The 16,282-nt window shown below is 47.4% G+C and overlaps 1 protein-coding gene across 2 annotated transcripts in view; it reads left to right on the forward strand.

Annotated features, from left to right (window-relative positions):
• LOC124289596 (monocarboxylate transporter 12-like) overlaps nucleotides 1–16,282 on the forward strand; it is a 44,859-nt gene that overhangs the window by 20,105 nt on the left and 8,472 nt on the right. Inside the window, exon 1 of one of the 2 annotated variants that reach the window (XM_046726181.1) lies at nucleotides 13,702–14,004. The exons of the other annotated variant lie outside the window; for it this stretch is intronic. The gene's annotated coding sequence lies outside the window, so the exon portion shown is untranslated. Of the gene's footprint in view, nucleotides 1–13,701; nucleotides 14,005–16,282 lie in introns of those variants that run through there. 2 annotated transcript variants of the gene reach the window in all.

Genomic DNA, 16,282 nt, shown 5'->3' on the forward strand with positions numbered 1-16,282 from the left:
TCACTAACAGACGACACCTCGCAAGATGGGAGACAGGTGACCACCAACAGACCACACCTGTGAAACACCTGACCATCAGCAGAACACCTTGGCGACAGGTGCCCACAAGCAGACCTAACCTGAGCGACAGCTGACAGTGACCACAACATATCACACCTGGGAGACAACTGACCATCAACAGACCATACCTGGGAGCCTGCTGACCACCAACCGACCACACCTGGGAGACATGTGATCACCAACAGACCACACCTTGGAGACAGTCTGACCATCAACAAACCACACCTGGAAGAAAGGTGACCACCAACAGACCACACTTGAGCGATAGAGACACCTGGTCACCAACAAACCACACCTGGGAGACTGCTGACCACCAATAGATCAAACCTGTTAGACACTGATCACCAACAGACTACACCTCGGAAGATGGGAGACAGGTGACCACCATCAGACCACACCTGTGAGAGACCATCAACATCAACAGAACACACCTGGCGACAGGTGACCACCAACAGACAACACCTGTGTGATAGGTGACCACTAAAACACCGCACCTAAAAGACTGCTGACGACCAAAAGGCCAGACCTGAGAGACAGCTGAGACCACACCTGCACAGATCACACCTGGGAGACAGCTGATCACCAACAGATCACAACTGGGAGGCAGGACAGCTAACCACCAACAGATCAAACCTGGGAGACACTAATCACTAACAGACCACACCTCGCAAGATGCGAGACAGCTGACCACCAACAGACCACACCTGTGAAACACCTGACCATTAACAGCGACAGGTGCCCACAAGCAGACACCTTGGCGACAGGTGACCACCAACAGACCACACCTGTGACTGGGTGACCATCAACAGACCACACCTGGGAGACTGCTGACCACCAACAGACCCACCATCTGTGACCACCAACCGACCAGGATAAACTGCACTGACACCAGCAGACCACACACATCAGCATCAACAGAACACACCTGGCGCCAGGTGACCACCAACAGACAACACCTGTGTGATAGGTTACCACTACAAGACCACACCTGAGACAGCTGACCACAACAGATCACACCACAGGCGACACTGATCAGCACCTTGGCGACAGTGACCACCAACAGACATCACACCTGTGAGACAACTGCTGACCACACCAGACTGCTGACCATCAACAGACCACACTGGGAGAGACCACCAAAGACGACCACATCTGTACCATCCATCAACAGAACACACAGGTGACCACTAACAGACAACACCTGTGTGATAGGAGACACCTGACCTGACACAACAGATCACACCTGGGACACTGATCAGCAACAGCTGAGACTGCTGACCATCAGCAGACCACACCAGATAACCACCAACAGACCACACATGGGAGACCTGACCACCAACAGATCACACACCTGAGACAGCTGACCACCAACAGATCACACATCCCCGGGAGAGCTAATCCACCAACAGACATGAGACATCTGACACTGCGAGGACCAACATATCACACCTGGGAGGCAGCTGACTACCAACAGACCACACATGGGAAACACCTGACCATTAACAGAACACACCTTGGCGACAGGTGACCACCAACAGACCACACCTGTGTGACAGGTGACCACTAAAAGACCACACCTGAGAGACTGCTGACCATCAACAGACCACACCTGGGAGACTGGTGACCACCAACAGACCACATCTGTGACACCATCAACATCAACAGAACACACCTGGCGACAGGTGACCACCAACAGACAACACCTGTGCGATAGGTTTACCACTAAAAGACCACACCTGAGAGACAGCTGACCACAACAGATCACACCTGGGCGACACTGATCAGCAACAGACAACACCTGGGAGACTGCTGACCATCAGCAGACCACACCTGGGAGAAAGCTAACCACCAACAGACCACACATGGGAGACACCTGACCACCAACAGATCACACCTGGGAGACAGCTGACCACCAACAGACCACACCTGCGAGACATCTGACAACCAACATGTCACACCTGGGAGGCAGCTGACTACCAACAGACCACACATGGGAGACAGCTGACCACCAACAGACCACGCATGGGAGACAGTCTGGCCACCAACAGATCACACCTGGGAAACAGCTCACCACCAACAGATCACACCTGGGAGACAGCTGACAACCAACATATCACACCTGGGAGGTAGCTGACTACCAACAGACAACACCTGTGTGATAGGTTACCACTAAAAGACCACACCTGAGAGACAGCTGACCACAACAGATCACACCTGGGAGCGACACTGATCAGCAACAGACAACACCTGGGAGACTGCTGACCATCAGCAGACCACACCTGGGAGAAAGCTAACCACCAACAGACCACACATGGGAGACACCTGACCACCAACAGATCACACCTGGGAGACAGCTGACCACCAACAGATCACACACTTGCGAGACATCTGACCACCAACAGATCACACCTGGGAGACAGCTGACCACCAACAGATCACACCTGCGAGACATCTGACAACCAACATATCACACCTGGGAGGCAGCTGACTACCAACAGATCACACATGGGAGACAGCTAACCACCAACAGATCAAACCTGGGAGACACTGATCACTAACAGACGACACCTCGCAAGATGGGAGACAGGTGACCACCAACAGACCACACCTGTGAAACACCTGACCATCAGCAGAACACACCTTGGCGACAGGTGCCCACAAGCAGACCTAACCTGAGCGACAGCTGACAGTGACCACAACATATCACACCTGGGAGACAACTGACCATCAACAGACCATACCTGGGAACCTGCTGACCACCAACCGACCACACCTGGGAGACATGTGATCACCAACAGACCACACCTTGGAGACAGTCTGACCATCAACAAAACCACACCTGGAAGAAAGGTGACCACCAACAGACCACACTTGTGAGACACCTGGTCACCAACAAACCACACCTGGGAGACTGCTGACCACCAATAGATCAAACCTGTTAGACACTGATCACCAACAGACTACACCTCGTAAGATGGGAGACAGGTGACCACCATCAGACCACACCTGTGAGACCATTAACATCAACAGAACACACCTGGCGACAGGTGACCACCAACAGACAACACCTGTGTGATAGGTGACCACTAAAACACCGCACCTAAAAGACTGCTGACGACCAACAGGCCAGACCTGAGAGACAGCTGACCACCTGCAGATCACACCTGGGAGACAGCTGATCACCAACAGATCACAACTGGGAGGACAGCTAACTACCAACAGATCAAACCTGGGAGACACTGATCACTAACAGACCACACCTCGCAAGATGAGACAGCTGACCACCAACAGACCACACCTGTGAAACACCTGACCATTAACAGAACACACCTTGGCGACAGGTGACCACCAACAGACCACACCTGTGTGACAGGTGACCACCAAAGACCACACCTGAGAGACTGCTGACCATCAACAGACCACACCTGGGAGACTGGTGACCACCAACAGACCACATCTGTGACACCATCAACATCAACAGAACACACCTGGCGCCAGGTGACCACCAACAGACAACACCTGTGTGATAGGTTACCACTAAAAGACCACACCTGAGAGAGACAGCTGACCACAACAGATCACACCTGGGCGACACTGATCAGCAACAGACAATACCTGGGGAGACTGCTGACCATCAGCAGACCACACCTGGGAGAAAGCTAACCACCAACAGACCACACATGGGAGACACCTGACCACCAACAGATCACACCTGGGAGACAGCTGACCACCAACAGATCACACCTGCGAGACATCTGACAACCAACATATCACACCTGGGAGGCAGCTGACTACCAACAGACCACACATGGGAGAAAGCTAACCACCAACAGACCACACATGGGGAGACACCTGACCACCTGACCACCAACAGCTCACCACCAACAGGGAGACAGCTGACAACCAACATATCACATCTGGGGGAGGCAGCTGACTACCAACAGACAACACCTGTGTGATAGGTTACCACTAAAAGACCACACCTGAGAGACAGCTGACCACAACAGATCACACCCAAGCGACACTGATCAGCAACAGACAACACCTGGGAGACTGCTGACCATCAGCAGACCACACCTGGGAGAAAGCTAACCACCAACAGACCACACATGGGAGACACCTGACCACCAACAGATCACACCTGGGAGACAGCTGACCACCAACAGATCACACCTGCGAGACATCTGACAACCAACATATCACACCTGGGGAGGCAGCTGACTACCAACAGACCACACATGGGAGACAGCTAACCACCAACAGATCAAACCTGGGAGACACTGATCACTAACGAGACCACACCTCGCAAGATGCGAGACAGCTGACCACCAACAGACCACACCTGTAGGAACACACCTGACCATTAACAGAACACACCTTGGCGACAGGTGACCACCAACAGACCACACCTGACGGTGACAGGTGACCACTAAAGACCACACCTGAGAGACTGCTGACCATCAACAGACCACACCTGGGAGACTGGTGACCACCAACAGACCACATCTGTGACACCATCAACATCAACAGAACACACCTGGCGACAGGTGACCACCAACAGACAACACCTGTGTGATAGGTTACCACTAAAAGACCACACACCTGAGAGACAGCTGACCACAACAGATCACACCTGGGCGACACTGATCAGCAACAGACAACACCTGGGAGACTGCTGACCATCAACAGACCACACCTTGGAGACAGCTAAGCACCAACAGACCGAACATGGGAGACACCTGACCACCAACAGATCACACCTGGGAGACAGCTGACCACCAACAGATCACACCTGCGAGCTGTACATACTGAATGTGCTGGTAGCCTAGTTAGGCCTGTACATACTGAATGTGATGGTAGCCTAGTTAGGTCTGTACATACTGAATGTGATGGTAGCCTAGTTAGGTCTGTACATACTGAATGTGATGGTAGCCTAGTTGGGTCTCAATGTCACTCCATGATCTATCACGTCGGAAGTGTCTAACAGAAGCCACGTATTTCTCAGTTTAAAACAACTAAATAATATGACATGCCTAAAACAGTACTTATTAAAATACATACATGCATGCAGTGTGCCATAGACCTTTCAGAGCACTATCAACAGACCAGTATAATTACAGAGTTTATTCAAGTTTGAATTATGCAAATGATATACAATGATTAAACAGTTAATTCAGAACCAACACAAGTCAGAGGGCACCTGTCGCAGGGTGCAGGAGAGGCAGCACAGAGCACGTGATCACAACGGCTGTTACAGACAATGTCTTTATCTGGAGTTTAGAAGCTGGTATTGGGATGAGGAACAAGTTTTATGGATAGACAGCTTCTTGATTGCCATAGATACGACGTTTCGGTGTAGATGCTAACACCGTTATCAAGCAAATGATAAACGACATTTTGCACAAGGAGAGTGACTGAGTTTAGTTTTACGCCGCTTTTAGCAATATTCCAGCAATATCACGGCGGGGGACACCAGAAATGGGCTTTACACATTGTGCCCATGTGGGGAATCGAACCCGGGTCTTCGGCGTCACGAACCAACGCTTTAAGCACTAGGCTACCCCACCGCCCCTGCACAAGGAGAATATATGCATGAAGGATATTAGAGTTCATGAAATTGAAGAAGTTGATGTCAAGTGAACATTACTGATGGTTGTTGTGATGACAGATTTGACCCCATTAGGCAAAGGTTATGGAGGAGACACACCAGCATGTCAGCAACCAGCACCATCCATCGTCAGAAGCCCATACAGAGAGTAAGCACCAGTATGTCAGCAACCAGCACCATCCATCATCAGCATACCATACAGAGAGACACACCAGTATGTCAGCAACCAGCACCATCCATCATCAGCATACCATACAGCCAGCATGTCAGCAACCAGCACCATCCATCATCAGCATACCATACAGAGACACACCAGCATGTCAGCAACCAGCACCATCCATCATCAGCATACCATACAGAGACACACCAGCATGTCAGCAACCAGCACCATCCATCATCAGCATACCATACAGAGACACACCAGCATGTCAGCAACCAGCACCATCCATCATCATACCATACAGAGACACACCAGCAACCAGCACCATCCATCAGCAGCATACCACAGAGACACACCAGCATGTCAGCAACCAGCACCATCCATCATCAGCATACCATACAGAGACACACCAGTATGTCAGCAACCGGCACCGTCCATCATCAGCATACCATACAGAGACACACCAGCATGTCAGCAACCAGCACCATCCATCATCAGCATACCATACAGAGACACATCAGCATGTCAGCAACCAGCACCATCCATCATCAGCATACCATACAGAGACACATCAGCATGTCAGCAACCGGCACCGTCCATCATCAGCATACCATACAGAGACACATCAGCATGTCAGCAACCGGCACCGTCCATCATCAGCATACCATACAGACACACCAGGATGTCAGCAACCAGCAACATCCATCATCAGCATACCATACAGAGACACACCAGCAACCAGCACCATCCATCATCAGCATACCATACAGAGACACACCAGCCAGCAGCAACACATCCATCATCAGCATACCATACAGAGACACACCAGCAACCGGCACCATCCATCATCAGCATACCATACAGAGACACATCAGCATGTCAGCAACCAGCACCATCCATCATCAGCATACCATACAGAGACACATCAGCATGTCGGCAACCGGCACCGTCCATCATCAGCATACCATACAGAGACACATCAGCATGTCAGCAACCGGCACCGTCCATCATCAGCATACCATACAGAGACACACCAGGATGTCAGCAACCAGCACCATCCATCATCAGCATACCATACAGAGACACACCAGGATGTCAGCAACCAGCAACATCCATCATCAGCATACCATACAGAGACACACCAGGATGTCAGCAACCAGCAACATCCATCATCAGCATACCATACAGAGACACACCAGGGATGTCAGCAACCAGCAACATCCATCATCAGCATACCATACAGAGACACACCAGCAACCAGCACCATCCATCAGCAGCATACCATACAGAGACGCACCAGCATGTCAGCAACCAGCACCATCCATCATCAGCATACCATACAGAGACACACCAGTATGTCAGCAACCGGCACCATCCATCATCAGCATACCATACATACAGAGACACACCAGCATGTCAGCAACCGGCACCATCCATCATCAGCATACCATACAGAGACACACCAGCATGTCAGCAACCGGCACCATCCATCATCAGCATACCATACAGAGACACACCAGCATGTCAGCAACCAGCACCATCCATCATCAGCATACCATACAGAGACACACCAGTATGTCAGCAACCGGCACCATCCATCATCAGCATACCATACAGAGACACACCAGTATGTCAGCAACCAGCACCATCCATCATCAGCATACCATACAGAGACACACCAGCATGTCAGCAACCGGCACCATCCATCATCAGCATACCATACAGAGACACACCAGTATGTCAGCAACCAGCACCGTCCATCATCAGCATACCATACAGAGACACACCAGCATGTCAGCAACCGGCACCATCCATCATCAGCATACCATACAGAGACACACCAGCATGTCAGCAACCAGCACCATCCATCATCAGCATACCATACAGAGACACACCAGCATGTCAGCAACCGGCACCATCCATCATCAGCATACCATACAGAGACACACCAGCATGTCAGCAACCAGCACCATCCATCATCAGCATAACATACAGAGACACACCAGCATGTCAGCAACCAGCACCATCCATCATCAGCATACCATACAGAGACACACCAGTATGTCCGCAACCGGCACCATCCATCATCAGCATACCATACAGAGACACACCAGTATGTCAGCAACCGGCACCGTCCATCATCAGCATACCATACAGAGACACACCAGCATGTCAGCAACCAGCACCATCCATCATCAGCATACCATACAGAGACACACCAGTATGTCAGCAACCAGCACCGTCCATCATCAGCATACCATACAGAGACACACCAGTATGTCAGCAACCGGCACCATCCATCATCAGCATACCATACAGAGACACACCAGCATGTCAGCAACCAGCACCATCCATCATCAGCATAACATACAGAGACACACCAGCATGTCAGCAACCGGCACCATCCATCATCAGCATACCATACAGAGACACATCAGCATGTCAGCAACCGGCACCATACATCATCAGCATACCATACAGAGACACACCAGCATGTCAGCAACCGGCACCATCCATCATCAGCATACCATACAGAGACACACCAGCATGCCAGCAACCAGCACCATCCATCATCAGCATACCATACAGAGACACACCAGCATGCCAGCAACCAGCACCATCCATCATCAGCATACCATACAGAGACACATCAGCATGTCAGCAACCGGCACCATCCATCGTCAGCATACCATACAGAGACACACCAGCATGTCAGCAACCAGCACCATCCATCATCAGCATACCATACAGAGACACACCAGGATGTCAGCAACCGGCACCATCCATCGTCAGCCTACCATACAGAGACACACCAGTATGTCAGCAACCGGCACCGTCCATCATCAGCATACCATACAGAGGTTGTCTCTCCATAAACATTGCTCCTCTTTACAAACAATTGTAGAAAAAAATGAAAATTATGTATACATTTTCCATTCAATTACCTACCCATAAACCCATATATGCTAACAGCGAAAGCAATAAATTATGATGTATAACATTTCACAATAAATATGTTGTTTCCAATGTCGCGTAATCCATGGCAGTAATTAAATGGCGATTGTAAATCAATACGTGCGTTGTACTTGGCGTCCTCGTCAGACTTGAACTTCGCAGTGTAGTGACTCTTTATGTAATTGATGCATACATCATACATCCATCACATTGTGGCGGGGCGGTGGGTAGCCTTGTGGTTCAAGTGTTCGCTCGTCACGCCGAAGGCCCGGGTTAGATTCCCCAAATGTGCATAATGTGTGAAGCCCATTTCTGGTGATATCCGCGGTGATATTGTTGGAATATTGCTAAAATCGGCGTAAAACCATATTCATTCACTCACTCACAATGTGGCACCAAAACTCTCACAAGTTAGAAATGTTATTCACTATCAACAGTCCGAATGAAGCCATGTAATTCCATATCAGCTGTAAACGGGCTGATAGGCGTTATCCCACTCCCGGCTCCCCTCCTTTCTTCCTGAATGATGACGACATACTATACACACGCCAAATCGCCTTTTAGTCTAAATATGATGTGTAACATTAACTTCAGCCTTTCATTCTGTGTGATGTAAGTTATGTTCCTATATACACCCTCCGCGCCTTTCATTCGGTGTGATGTAAGTGACAAATTCAATATGGGTTACGTATTCACATAGGAATATGGAAATATGGAAAATGACCATTTTCAATTAGTTTCCCGAGAAAAACGTGAACATCATATTCCACACAGCAATCGCCTCAGGTGTTTATAGTTAACCGGGAGCAGTATCGCAGTAAATGGGGTTTTACAAAATTGTGGACTGGGTATCCCGCTCTAGTCGTAACACGCGTGCTGTTACACCTCGTGGCGCTGATCTGTACGCAAAGCACCACAAGAACTGCGTGAAATGTGACGTTCATGCGATCGTGTGTGAACATGTCAGGTTTGAACTGACGTCTTTGACCCATCACCAGGGAACTAACGTCAGGTACATTGTAGTAACGTCAATTACACGGCATCAACGTCAGTTACACTGTATTAACGTCAGTTACATTGTATTAACGTCAGGTACATTGTATTAACGTCAGTTACATTGTATTAACGTCAGTTACATTGCATTAAAGTCAGTTACATTGTATTAACGTCAGTTAAATGTATTAACGTCAGTTACATTGTATCAACGTCAGTTACATTGTATTAACGTCAGTTACATTGTAGTAACGTCAGTTACATTATATTAAAGTCAGTTACATTGTATTAACGTCAGTTACATTGTATTAACGTCAGTTACACTGTCTTCACGTCAGTCACATTGAATTAGCGTCAGGTACATTGCATTAACGTCAGTTACATTGTAGTAGCGTCAATTAAACGGCATTAACGTCAGTTACACTGTATTAACGTCAGTTACATTGTATTAACGTCAGTTACATTGTATTAACGTCAGTTAAATGTATTAACGTCGTTCCATTGTATTAACGTCAGTTACATGTATTAAAGTCAGTTACATTGTAGTAACGTCAGTTACATTGTATTAACGTCAGGTACATTGTATTAACGTCAGTTACATTGTAGTAGCGTCAATTAAACGGCATTAACGTCAGTTACACTGTATTAACGTCAGTTACATTGTATTAACGTCAGTTACACTGTATTAACGTCAGGTACATTGAATTAACGTCAGTTGCACTGTCCTAACGTCAGTTACATTGTATTAACGTCAGGTACACGATCTTAACGTCAGGTACATTGTATTAACATCAGTTACATTGTAGTAACGTCAATTACACGGCATTAACGTCAGTTACATTGTATTAACGTCAGATACACTGTCCTAACGTCAGGTACATTGTATTAACGTCAGTTACACTGTATTAACGTCAGTTACATTGTATTAAAGTCAGTTACACTGTCTTAACGTCAGGCACATTGTATTAACGTCAGTTACACTGTCTTCACGTCAGTTACATTGTATTAATGTCAGGTACATTGTATTAACGTCAGGTACACGATCTTAACGTCAGGTGCACGACATTAACGTCAGTTACATTGTAGTAACGTCAAATACACGGCATCAACGTCAGTTACACTGTATTAACGTCAGTTACATTGTATTAACGTCAGGTACATTGTATTAACATCAGGTACACAATCTTAACGTCAGGTACACGATCTTAACGTCAGTTACACGGCATTAACGTCAGTTACACTGCATTAATGTCAGTTACAGTTTGTTAACGTCAATGGGACACTGTACTAATTATACGTATGGAGATTCAATGTGATGTTAGTATAGATACAAGGCTTTACCATTGGAAGACAGGCTGGTGACGTGACAGCTAAACACATTTTGATGTTCATATACTTTTAATGAGAAGGTGAAGATCAAAACAGGAAGACATAAGCGAGAACACCAGATTGCGGCTTTTTAACCGCATGGGAGGACATAGCGTCGTGCAGGCAGAAAGGAATTTCTAATTTCTAATTAAACATTCAGCATTACATTCTAGACGGCAGCAAGTGTGACGCCTTTGACAGTAGCCGTTGTTTTGAACACGGGAGCAGGGGCTATATTACCGTAACAGTAACCGTTGTTGTGAACACAGGAGCAGGGGCTATATTACCGTAACAGTAACCGTTGTTGTGAACACAGGAGCAGGGGCTATATTACCGTAATAGTAACCGTTGTTTTGAACACAGGAGCAGGGGCTATATTACCGTAACAGTAACCGTTGTTGTGAACACTGGAGTAAGGGCTATATTACCGTAACAGTAACCGTTGTTTTGAACACAGGAGCAGGGGCTATATTACCGTAACAGTAACCGTTGTTGTGAACACAGGAGCAGGGGCTATATTACCGTAACAGTAACCGTTGTTGTGAACACAGGAGCAGGGGCTATATTACCGTAACAGTAACCGTTGTTGTGAACACAGGAGCAGGGGCTATATTACCGTAACAGTAACCGTTGTTGTGAACACAGGAGCAGGGGCTATATTACCAAACATCGATCTCAAGACGAGCCCTGATGTCATGTGGCCTGGGGTGAGGTCACACTGACCCAATGCTGACTCATCGCGTGACCAAAACTAATAATACATACAGCAGTAAGTAGGAAATACGTAGTCAAGGGGTTAGTTTAATACCAGCTGCACCAAGCACGTTAGTGGTGGGTTGAAGCAGATTAATATACAGACCATGTATCGCACTTATCGCACTCTGTATGTCAAGCTAAGCGGATTTCTTGCATGAACAGCACAAGTCCGTCAGAGGTGACACAACCGTTTGTTTAGAAAACAAGTTTAAGGCGAAGGTCTGTCAAACAGTATTGAACTCCCCACACACGGGCCTGTTGGCTACAGACGTAATTAGTGGGGCTGAGGGATTGGGGTGGGGGCACTTGGAATGTTTCCTACCCTGGAAATTCTAACCATGTTTTAGTCTCATGACGCCAGTGTGTAGAACGTGCTTTTAATCTTATTCGTGTCCCGGAATAAAGGTCTAACGGAAGAACGGTGTTTAGATTATCTGACTTCGTTACAGCGAATCACGTTAAGACATGGTACATTTTGTTACCTTGCCTGGCGCGCGGTATAACGGGATGAATAACGGGACAGTGGTTCAGTAAAGCCGGCAGGCACACACGCGTGTCTCCGTAGCTGGAGAAGTGCGTTGTCTTGATGTTCAACCTTCACCTTGGTTTAGGGGTAAACATTCCAAGCAAATCAACTGATATGTGCGTGTAAACAGTGATAGGCTGACCGGTCATCAACCGGCCAGTGGGGATGAAGGTGACGATGTTCGGGATGTCGATCCTAATATGTGTTGTTAATCAGAACGAGGGACAGCATTTCCACACTACCGTAACCAGTATTCCAGCCAGGCATAGGAAACAGACAATAGTATCCTGACTGCATTATGTTGTCGTGTCGACGTCATTGTGGGTCATCGTCATAGACTTCTACATCGTGTGGAAGTCAGGAGGTGGGCGGAGCACCAAGCACGTGGTCAGTCAGAAATATACAGTCCACATTCACTGACCAATGACCATGTTGCGCTGTACACTCGCTGACTGCCCACGTGCTGGTTACTCACACCGGTTTGTGCACACAGACACACACACACGTGCATACACGCAGCAGACATATACACACATAGAGAGACGCTTAGACACCCAGGCACGCGTGTATAGACACACACATCCAGACACGTACACAGACATACATACCCATGGAGAGAAACACGCACAGACACACACACACAGACACTGTGACGAAGAGAAATGGACAAATACACGCATAGACTCACACTAACAAACATGCAGAGATACACACAGACTCAAACAAACAGACATGCATACATACACACACAGACCCACACAAACAGTCATGCAGAGATACACACACAGACTCACACAAACAGACATGCAGAGATCCACACACAGACTCACACAAACAGACATGCAGAGATACACATTGACACACAGAGTCAGACAAACAGACAGACAGACACACACGCACACACGTAGGCGCGCGTACTCTGTGTGCCGAGACTCCCAGTGTAACCAATGTGTCAACGAACTGCACCCCGGTGTGTGACTGTTGCTCCGTGTTTCAACTGCAGCCAGCGCAGCTAGCACACTAATTATAATTAATAACTAAAATATTTCCGACAGCTCCGTGAGATCTGTTACTGACATCTAGCTCCTCTCCAAAGAAAAATGATGACCTTCATGGAAAATGATATTCTTCGAAAAGGCGATCGGAGAATGTTCGCATGGGTTGCCATGGCAACAGAGATCGTCTTTGGTACAGTTATAGACACGCTAGAGGGTCGTCAGAAGTACCGAATTTAACGGAGCAGCATGCGTTTTTTTAACCAATATATTCCTCGGGTGGTGACCAATCTGTCCATTCATCCCGTCATTCATAGTTTCATATGCGCCGCTTCCCGGCACGTGAGCCAGAAGACCTGTTAACTTTGTTCTCGCCAGTAGAGGGAGCCCTTTGTCAGCGCGCCCGCATCGATTTGTGTGTGTGAGCTAACCGAGGTTTGGATAGACCTTTAAACCTCTTTGTGCTGAGGGAGTGAAGAATCGTCTTCCTTCCGCGGCAATGGCGGAATATGTAAAATCTCCGTTTTGACATTTATAGGAGGATACGAGCTTGATGTGAGATACAGGGAGCTACCTGGGCAAGGTTAGTAAGTGTATCATATTCAACTCGAGGACATACATGTAGGCCTGGCCATGTTGACAGGGAACTACTGCACTGGCTGGAATAACGTCGGGGGGAATGACACATCGGGCGGACACACTGACCAGTTGGTGCACTCAGTCACTGCAGTGTTTGTTTTATTTAAAACAGGCTGACATATGTTGCCTGAACATTATGGGCACCGATGTTGTCCCCGTGACTCTCCCGAGCAACTCACCCACTACTCACCCAGGTACTCACCGACCACCTTGCCAGCGTGAATGTATTGTGTAGAGATGTAGAGATTGTGTGTACACAAAACGTCTTTGTTTAAATCCAACAGATGATTTCCCCAATACGGATGTACTCACGTTGTGTGTTGGTGAATGTGGCTAAATGTCATCTATAATGTCATATTTCTAATTGACGTATGTAGGCGTAATAATAATTTGACTGGTGCCAGTACGTTCGGCAACGACGTTGTAGGCATCTGACATATGGTATGATACACAAAGTTGATGTACTATGTTGCCCTCCCTCTTCCCACTGCCTCTTTCTGTCTCCGTCGTACTCACTTTCTCTTTCTTTCTCTCTCTCTCTCTCTCGCTCTCTCTCTCTCCCTCTCTCTCTCTCCCTCTCTCTCTCTCCCCCTCTCTCTCTCCCTCCCTCTCTCTCTCTCACTCTCTCTCTCTCTATCTCTCTCTCTCTCCGTGTATCTCCCTCTCTCCTCACCCACTCTCTGTATCTCTCTCTCTCTATTTCTCTCCGTCTTTACCTCCCTCTCTCCCCATCCCTTTCTCTTCTTCCCCTCTCTCCCCGTTTATCTCCCCCTCTCTCCCCATTCCTCTCTCCCTCTCTCTCGCTCCTTCTCTCTCTCCACCCCACACCTCTATCCACATACACTGCACACCCTATCATTTATCCTAAATATGTTTTACCACGTGAAACCATGTAGGTGTGCTGTCAGTGTTGGCACCCTCTAGTCACCAGTTGTCAATATCAACTGTGCCTGGTGTGTGTGTCATATAACTATATCCAGACGTATCCAGATACGACCAACACCATCTGTTCTGGCGATAATTATGCTGTAGCACTGACAACATTGACTTCATTGTCAATAAATGTACAGTCAATGCGTCCTTTGTCCCAGGTCAGGCTGGTGTTGCAGGTAATTAAGACAAGAGCTGACGGTGCATGTCTTAATAAATCAGCTTTCTCCTTTCAATTCTCTACAGTGATTTCACACAATGCATTTATGACCATGATCGTAAATCAATGCAATAGTGGGAAAAAATAAACTTTAATTCAAACCTAAATTAGGTCACAACTGCTATGCGTGTCTCTCTAGGCAGGATGAAGATGTAATACGACGATGTCAGATTGGCCATACGCGTTGTACCCATGAACACTTGCTAATATGCTCCATTCTGTTACGAGTGATGACAGAATTACAGTGACTGCATGACTAAAGATTTTTCTATCACAAGGAATAATAATAATAATTATTATAATATAGTCAATTATAAAGCGCTCCACGCCGCTGGGTCATGCTGTAAGAGCACACAACATGGTGGCCATCATTACCCCGGATAACCCAAGTTACCTGTGAGGCGCAGGAAGGTTAATAGCCATATGATTCATCCACCATTTTCTGCTGGGTGAACAGAGGCAAACTCACCTGCCTAACGTGAGACCACATTTGTGCTTCGTAGAAACTCCCAGGAGTCAAGTCGCCAAACACAGGGACCCATTCAACCACTCTTCGTGACCAAGTTTTCTTCACTTCACCTGATTTGTGACCTCAATCTACAATGTAATAACAAGCTTGATCTCATCGCAATATAGCTTCAATATGGCCGATGTGATGTATAATTGTATTGCCCACCCTTTAGGTTTTTGATGTTATTTTTAACTGTTTGATGTAACATTGTCACATTTATTCAGTACATGCGTTTCATCATTGTGTTCCTTAGATTATGACATAGCAAACAATGAAGTTTTCATGGTACAATATGATCAGGTGTGTTTCAAGGGATGCGGGAATACAACGTAGACCATTGTCAGGTGGGCTGTGGAACAAAGTACATAAAGACGTCCCCAACTTCCTTCCGAATAATATAAGAGACAAATAACACGTCCGAGGTGTTGATCAAGGTTTAGCGACAGTGACAATGCCACCAGGTACATGATTACAAAGATACATATACGCCATGGTGGAATATTTTATGAGGAGAGTCTAAATTATGGTTAATAAATCATTTCGTGAGTCAGCGGGTTGTAA

The sequence above is a fragment of the Haliotis rubra genome, unplaced genomic scaffold (assembly GCF_003918875.1).
Source record: "Haliotis rubra isolate DU_JTF1 unplaced genomic scaffold, ASM391887v1 Scf444, whole genome shotgun sequence".
NCBI lineage: Eukaryota > Metazoa > Mollusca > Gastropoda > Lepetellida > Haliotidae > Haliotis > Haliotis rubra.